Source organism: Panthera pardus, unplaced genomic scaffold (genome assembly GCF_024362965.1).
Source record: "Panthera pardus isolate Hobbes unplaced genomic scaffold, ASM2436296v1 HiC_scaffold_12, whole genome shotgun sequence".
Taxonomy (NCBI): Eukaryota; Metazoa; Chordata; class Mammalia; order Carnivora; family Felidae; genus Panthera; species Panthera pardus.
This window is the reverse complement of record NW_026526677.1, coordinates 102,683,163-102,691,640: the sequence shown is the minus strand read 5'-3', so window position 1 is coordinate 102,691,640 and position 8,478 is coordinate 102,683,163. Positions and strand designations below refer to the sequence as shown.

The following is an 8,478-nucleotide window of genomic DNA, read 5'->3' as shown; positions in this document are numbered from 1 at the left end:
GAAATTATAAGGAGAAAGTATGTTTAGAGTCCTGTACTGCAGAGCTACTATAAGTTAATGTTGTTTGCTTACAAGATGAACTGTTTGTCAGTACCAACATCAGTATTGTCTTCTATGATACACAACACTGTAGCTGTGAAATTTGTTGCTAACACTAGACATCAAAAATGAAAAAATAACGTGAAAATGATGAATTTTGTGTAATTATTGTAATGATTTCATGTTAATGATTCATGCACTGATAATGAAGAACCAGCAATATGATTGCTTTGTGGTAGCCTCGTGTCATTTGATACAATTGCTTCACCATATCCTCGCCTACACAACTAATGAATACATTGTTATAAAAATTTTATGGCATAGTCACCGTGATAATACTGGAAACATTGTTACATTATAAAAACCCACTTGCCTGTGATGATAGGCTGAAATGCAATTTCTCCCATTATGAGAGGGAGGCATACTGTACTGTGATACAATTCTTTGGAAGCAAAGTTATGAAGCAGCAAGAAAACTAACATATTAGAAATTTTATGTTAAATACCACCCACTTGATGCCTATTAAGGATAAGCTATCCACTTCCATGCAAGTCTGGCATGTGATGTTCTAACGAATACTTTGGTGATGATGATAATGACAACAGAAAACATCTACAGTTCTCGCTGTATGGTTATTAGATTTTCACACAAAGGTACTCATATATACAACAGATAAGTTTATGAACTTATTTACTTTGTTAACATGATTATTGGTAAGAGGAAGGAGATCATCATAAAGGTCATCATCATCGTTTTCAAATGTAATAGGCTGAGGAGGAAGAGGCAGGGTTGGTCTTGCTGTTTTGGAGAGCAGAGGCAGAACAGGTGGCGGAGGTGGAATAAAATCTGGAAATACTTTATAGAAATACATCATAATTTCTGTCTGACCTTTTGCTTTTTAGTCTCTCTAAAAATGTGTCTCTCCATACCCATCCTTCTTCCACCATTTGCTTTAGTTTCAATGCCCATATCATGGAAGGATTGGCGTTACAAAAGTCAAAAGCAATCTTGAATGATCAGAACCCTTCTGCCAGAATGTCCAATATCAATTTGTTTTCTGGCACTGCCTCTGCGTCTTCTTCCTCACCATCTGGCACTGGGTCAGAAAGACTCATCTTCATTAAATCTTTTTCTCTTCATTCCTCTGGTGTGGTGTCTATCAACTCTTGAGTTTCTCCAAGGTCCATTATTTTGAAACCCTTCACACACACACACACACACACTTTTTTTTTTTTTCTCATATCCATAGTCTCTTTTATGATTTCTTTGAGTGGCCCTGTCTTAAATCCTGTAAAGACACACACAAAATCTGGACATAGTTTTCTCCAGCAGGAATGTATTATTTTGGGTTTGATGGCTTCCAAGGTTTTTTTTTTTTCTCCTATAAACAATGGCATTTTCAAGGGTATAACCCTTCCAGACTTTCTCGATGTTCTCTCTGTCAGGGTTTTTTCCATAGTGTTGACAGTCTTTCGTGGAGTAGCTTTTTGAGTTTTAAAGGTCCTTATCATTCCCTGATCTAGAGGCTGAATTAGAGATCCTGTATTTGGGAGCAGGTAGACCACTTTGATAATTTTGGTGTTGAACTCACATAGAGTTTTGCATGCCCACGAACATTGCCCAATATCAAAAGAATTTTAGAAGGCAGTCTCTCATTGGCAAGGTGCTTCCTGACTCCAGGGACAAAGCATCAGTAGAAACAACCCAGAAGAGTTCTCATTGTCTGGGTCTTCTGTTGTGCAACCAAAAGACTGACAACTCGTGTTTATCTTTTCCCTTCAAGGTTTAGAGGTTAGCAGCTTTATAGATCAAGGCAATCCTGATCGCAAACCTAACTGCGTTTGCATAAAATAGTAGAGTTAATGTATCGCTTCTTGTCTTAAATCCCCGTGCTCACTGAGACATGTCCTGTATGGTATTTCACCCCCCGCTACCCCCCCCCCCCCCCAGAATAGAGCCCTTTCATCTATATTAAAAACCTGTTCAGGCAAATAGTGTCTGGAAACCCATCTGCTGTCTTTTGGTCAGGCAAAGCAGCTTCCCTTGTTAGCTTGATGTTTTTTTAAAGCCAAACTTCTCTCTTAAGTTATCAAACTGTCCTTTGCTGGCATTAAATTCTCCAGCTTCAGATCCTTCACCTTCCTTTCACTTTATAATGACTTCATTTTTTCTTGAATCCTTAGAGTTGTTAGGTATGCCTTTCTTATAGCAATCCTGCACCCACATAAAAGCTGTATTTTCAGTTTGGGATAAAAAGGTATTTCACAAAATGTGCAAAGTTTTTGTTCCTGCTGGCAGAGCTACAAATGACAGCATCACAAATTTCCTTTTATTTTATTTTTTGCAGTGGTCTTTATGCTGGATTCATTTATCCTGAAATGGCGGGCCACCGAGCTGCAGACCTCAGTCTGTGGTAACATATCAAACAATTCAACTTTTCCTTCTAACGTCACGACTGTTCTCTGCTTCTTGGGAGCACTTCCAGCCTCGCTCGTGGCACTCTGTATGAGTCCCATGGTGTTGTTCAAGGTTTATGGTGTTGCACCAAACACAATAAAAAAACATGTGAGAACCTTAAGAGAACACTTTTTGGAGAACCTTAAGAGATCACTTTTTGGAGAGACAAACTGCTCACCCAGAGATGATTACCATCATAGGGCATTTTAAATGGATGCAACACTGGAGCCTACTACCACAATAGCAACAGGAGGTGGCTACAAAATTATTCCAACAGGGCAGTATCTACTACGGTTAATTGTATACAGTTAGGATTTAATGCGGCATCTTGGTTTACAGTTCTTTTTGACTATGAATGATGCCATGGATGATCTGTGTTTATGTGTGTAAGTTTTGATACATTTTAACTTTTTTTTTTTAAGTTTATTTTTGATAGAGAAAGAGAGAGAGAGAGAGAGACAGAGCATGAGTGGGGGAGGGGCAGAGAGAGGAAGACTCAGAATCTGAAGCAGGCTCCAGGCTTTGAGCTGTCAGCACAGAGCCTGATGCGGGGCTCGAACTCACCGACCGCGAGATCATGACCCGAGCGAAGTCGGACGCTCAACTGACTGAGCCATCCAGGCATCCCACATTTTAACTTTTAATGATAGATTTGTATATATTTATGGTGGCAAATGATAAAATACACTAGTAGCTACATATATTACATATATTTTATGAATTCACGACCTACCTTTTTCTTAATTTTTTTTTCTATATCCCTAGGCTATGTGGCTTATGTGTGAGTTTTTTTTTTTCAAATTGTTGCACACCTCCAAATAGTTTTCTATATATTTATGGGGAAAAAAATCCACATATATGTGGACCTGTGCTGTTGAAACCTTTGTTGTTCAAGGATCAACTGTTGTTAAGTTGGAAGAATGTCGTGAAGGCAAATGGGGTACAAGTGTGATGTAAGAGAACTGGTGCTTTTACAACGAACCCTGGAAATTGATAGTCAATGGAAAAAGGAAAAATCAAGGGATAGCAGAGTGGTAATACCACTCGTGACCGACTCAGGGTCCTTCCTCCTCTCTCCTTATTTACAGAACACAGAGTGGCAGCATGCTTAGCAAAAGGTTCTATTTCCCTGCCTTTCTTGTCAGTAAGGGTGGTTATTTTACATGATTCTGGCCAGTGATGGATGATCAAAAGTCCCTGGGTAGCAGATGCAGCTGGAATGTGCCTTTGCGTTTATCCTTCCTCTTTTCTCCTGGGACACAGTTGAGATTGTAGATGTGGCATGTCCATCTTGAGATGCTGAGGTGACAAGCTTGAGAGAGCCACATGCTGAGGAGGCAGAACAGAAGGGTCTCAGATGGGTCCTGGAGGGCGTATCGGGTCCTGTGTCAGCCCTGCGTTTCTTCTAGGCTTCCTTACCTGAGAAAAATCCCTCATTTGTTCAGAAAATTGAGCTTTGTGTAGCTGACCAAGCTACATAAGCACAATATTTAAAAAGTATGGTGGTAAATAGTGTTTAAAACATTTAAAATAATTCACAGCGGGGGCGCCTGGGTGGCTCAGTGGATTAAGCGTAATCCACGGCTCAAGTGACTTCAGCTCAAGTCGTGATCTCACAGTTTGCGAGTTCTAGCCCTGTGTCAGGCTCTGTGCTGACAATGTGGAGTCTCCTTCAGATCCTCTGTCTCCATCTCTCTACCCCTTCCCAGCTTGTACTCGTCCCCTCTCTCTCTCAAAAAGAAACAAACATTAAAAAAATTAAAAAAAAATAATTCAAAGCAGTTGCATCTGGGGGAAGGGAGACTATAGTGGGAAATGATGAGGTTTGGTATGGCTGATACTATAGTTAGCTCAGTTTGACTTTTGCACATTTTCTCTGCCTGGAACATTTTGATAGATCTAGAACTGTGGACTTTAGTAAAACAAAGCTGATAACCAATAGGTATTTGAGAGTGCAGGGCTCACTGTTAATTAAAGTGATTGGGGTAATTGATGTAGAAAAATAAAGTACCTTCGAATTGCACATTATGTCTGACGGCCTGCTAACCTTACATAAAAGGTTCTTCTTGGCTAAGTCACTAGTGGTCACGTGGGTCAGGCCTTCAAAGGGCAGGTGATGAGGCCTCTTGCTTCTTGGGTTCCAGCATCCAGGTACTGACACCGTTCAACAGTTGTGGTTAGGGTCAGGCTACACTCAGAGAAGACCCTGGAGGTGCCTTGGACCAAGTGGGCTGTGAAGATCACTCTGTCATAGCCATGGTTCCTTGCTCTCCAGAGAGCTGACACTCCTTTGTTGGGGTGGATGAGCAGGAGACACAGAGGCCCAGCCCTCCCAAGAATAAAGTGAAGCTGACCAGGTAGATTCGGTTGTCTCACCTTTTCTGAAGCACCTGTCTTCAGGGCTGAGGAGGACATCCTGGCCCTCAGGGAGATCCTGCCATATTCCTCCCTGCGTCCCAAATAGTCTCTCACCTCTAGCAGGATGGTTCACTGATTCCACCTGCAGTAGATGTCTCGGGGTGGAGGGTGGTAGGTCTGCTGTGCGTCGCACTGGTGATGGTACCACATGGGTGCAGGGTCTGGGTGGGATCAGCCGGTGTCGTTTCTCCACGATTCCCTTTATTCTCAGCTCAGTTTCTGCTGATGAAACTGGCCGGGTCCAATGGCACTTCACGGTGTAAGAGCACTGCGAAGGTAATCCTGTGATGCAGAAAGGTAAGCATCTTTTGTCCACACTGAAACTGGCAAGGAATGTAACGGAATGTATGTACATGGCTGAGCCTGTCTCTACTAACCTGAATGTTGGACTTGTACCATTATTCATATGTTAACCACCAAATGTCCAACCCAGCAATTGCCATAATTGAAGTGCTAAAACTTTAGTGGTGCCTGGGGGCTCAGGTGGTTAACTGTCCGACCCTCGATTTCGGCGCAGGTCATGATCTCACTGTCGTGGGATTAAGCCCCATTTCGGGCTCCACGCTGAACATGGAGCCTGCTTAGGATCCTCTTTCTCTCTTTGTCTGTCTGCCCTTCCCCTGCTCATGCTCTCTCTCTCTGTCTCTCTCTCAAAAATAAATTAATAAACATTTTTTGAAAAGTACTAAAACTTTAGATAAAACATATGAATTGATTGTTCCATTTTTATTTAAACCACTATTCTATAGGATGCTAAAACTCATTTAAAAATATTGAAATTAAAAATGTATGCCTAAGAGGGGCGCCTGGGTGGCTCAGTAGGTTAAGTGTCCGACTTCGGCTCAGGTCATGATCTCACGGTTCATGAGTTTGAACCCTGCATCAGGCTCTGTGCTGACAGCTCAGAGCCTGGAGCCTGCTTCAGATTCTGTCTGTCTGTCTCTCTCTCTCAAAACTAAAATAAACATTGAAAAAAAATTATAAAAAATATATGCCTAAGAAATTTTGTTTTAAGAAATGGTTATAACTAAATTGAAAGAAGTAAATATTTAAGAAGTGTTTTCCTATATGTAAATCCTAATAGAATAAAAGGAAAAATCATAGTAAAAATTAAACATTTTAAACAATGAACTATGAAGTTACCTTTTTGTAAAAATTTACGAAGTTTGGAATAGTTACCATGTAAACCCAACTCAAAATTCAAAAGTTATGAAAGGGAATGCAGTGTGAATGCAACTTCTTTTTTTTTTCTTTTTCCTTTTTCAAGTTTTTATTTAAGTTCCAGTTAACATACAGTGTAATGTTAGTTTCAGCTGAAGGATTTAGTGATTTATCACTTTCATACAACACCCAGGGCTCATCAAGAGTCCCCTCCTTAATGCCCATTACCTGTTTAACCCATTCCTACTCCCACCTCCCCTCCAGTAACCCTCAGTTTGTTCTCTATAGTTAAAAGTCTGTTTTCTGGTTTGCCTCCCCTCCCCCCCCGCCCCCATGTTTATTTTTTTGTTTCTTAAATTCCACATGTGAATGACATCATATGGTATTTGTTTTTCTCTGACTTGTTTCATTTAGCATAATACTCTCCAACTCCATCTATGACATTACAATGGCAAGGTTTCATTTTTTTAAGGCTGAGTGATATTCCATTTTGTGTGTGTGTGTGTGTGTGTGTGTGTGTGTGTGTGTGTGTGTTTGAAGTATACATCTTCTTTATCCATTCATCAGTTGATGGACATTGGGCTCTTTCCATAATTTGGCTATTGCTGATAATGCTGCTAATAAACATCGAGGTGCATATATCCCTTCGAATCAGTATTTTTGTATCTTTTGGGTAAATACCTAGTAGTGCAATTGATGGATCATACTAAGTCCTATTTTTAACTTTTTGAGGAAACTCCATACGGTTTTTCAAAGTGGCCATACCAGTTTGCATTCCCACCAACAGTGCTCGAGGGTTCCCCCTTCTCCACATCCTCAGTGACACCTATTTTTCTTGTGTTGTTGATTTTAGCCATTCTGACAGGTGTGAGGTGATAGCTCATTGTCATTTTGGTTTGTATTTCTCTGATGATGAGTGATGATGGGCATCTTTTCATGTCCTGCTAGTCTTTTTTGGAAAAAGGTCTATTCATTTCTGTCAATTTCTTAACTGGATTGTTTTTTGTGTGATGAGTTTTATAAGTTCTTTATACATTTTGGATCCTAACCCTTTATTCAATATGTACTTTGCAAATATCTTCTCCATTCCCTAGGTTGCCTTTTAGTTTTGTTGATTATTTCCTTTACTGTGCAAAAGCCTTTTATTTTGATGTATACCAATAGTTTATTTTTGCTTTTGTTTCCTTTTCCTCAGGATACATTTCTAGTAAGAAGTTGCTATGGCTGATGTCAAAGAGGTTATTGCCTGTGTTCTCTTCTAGGCTTTTAATGGTTTCCTGTCTCACATTTAGGCCTTTAACCCATTTTGAATTTATCTTTGTGTATAGTGTATTAAAGTGGTCCAGTTTAATTCTTTTGCGTGTGGCTGTCCAGTTTTCCCAACACTATTTGTTGAAGAGATGGTCTTATTCTCATTGGAACTTCTTTGCTGCTTTGTCAGAGATTAGTTGGGTCCATTTCTGAGTTTTCTATTCTGTTCCACTGATCTATGTGTTTGTTTTTATGCCAGTACCATACTGTCTTGATGACTATAACTTTGTAATATAACTTGAAGTCCAGAACTGTGATGCTTTGAGCTTTGCTTTTCTTTTTCAAGATTGCTTTGGCTATGTGGGGTCTTTTGTGGTTCCATAAAAATTTTAGGATTATTTGTTCTAGCTCTGTGAAAATGCTGTTGGTACTTTGATAGGGATTGCATTACATGTGTGGATTGCTTTGGGTATTGTTGACATTTTTACGATATTTGTTCTTCCTATCCACCAGCATGGAATGTCTTTCCATTTCTTTGTGTCTTCTTCCATTTTGTTCATCAGTGTTTTATAGTTTTTAGAGTACAAGTCTTTCACTTCTTTGATTATTAAAAATGTGTGTGTGTGTGCGTGTGCATTTTTGGGTTTGTTTTATCCTCTTTGTAAAAGTTTTTAATTCCAGTATAGTTAAAATACAGTGTTATATTAGTTTTATATGTACAATATAGTGATTCATTAATTCTATACATTACTCAGTGCTCATCATGAAAATTGTCCTTTTAATGTCCTTCATCTATTTCATGCTTCCCACCACCACCACCCCCCCCCCCCACCTCCCCTTCGATAACTATCAGTTTGTCCTAGATAGTTAGGAGTCTGATTTTTGGTTTGTCTCTTTTTTTTCCCTTTGTTGATTTGTTTTTCTTTTTTCTTTTTTAATGTTTATTTATTTATTTTGAGAGAGAGAGAGAGCACAAATAGGGAGAGGGACAGAGAGAGAGAGGAGAGAGAGAATCCCAAGAAGGCTCTGTGCTGTTGGCACGGAGCCTGATATGTGACTCAATTTCACAACATGAGATCATGACCTGAGCTGAAATCAAGGGTTGGATGCTTAACTGACTGAGCCACCCAGGTGCCTCTCATTTGTTTTGTT

General features: G+C 39.8%; 1 pseudogene; it reads right to left on the bottom strand.

Annotated features, from left to right (window-relative positions):
- Positions 1 to 2,354: 2,354 nt before the first annotated feature.
- Positions 2,355 to 5,269, bottom strand: LOC109278619 (NXPE family member 1-like; annotated as a pseudogene).
- Positions 5,270 to 8,478: the final 3,209 nt, after the last annotated feature.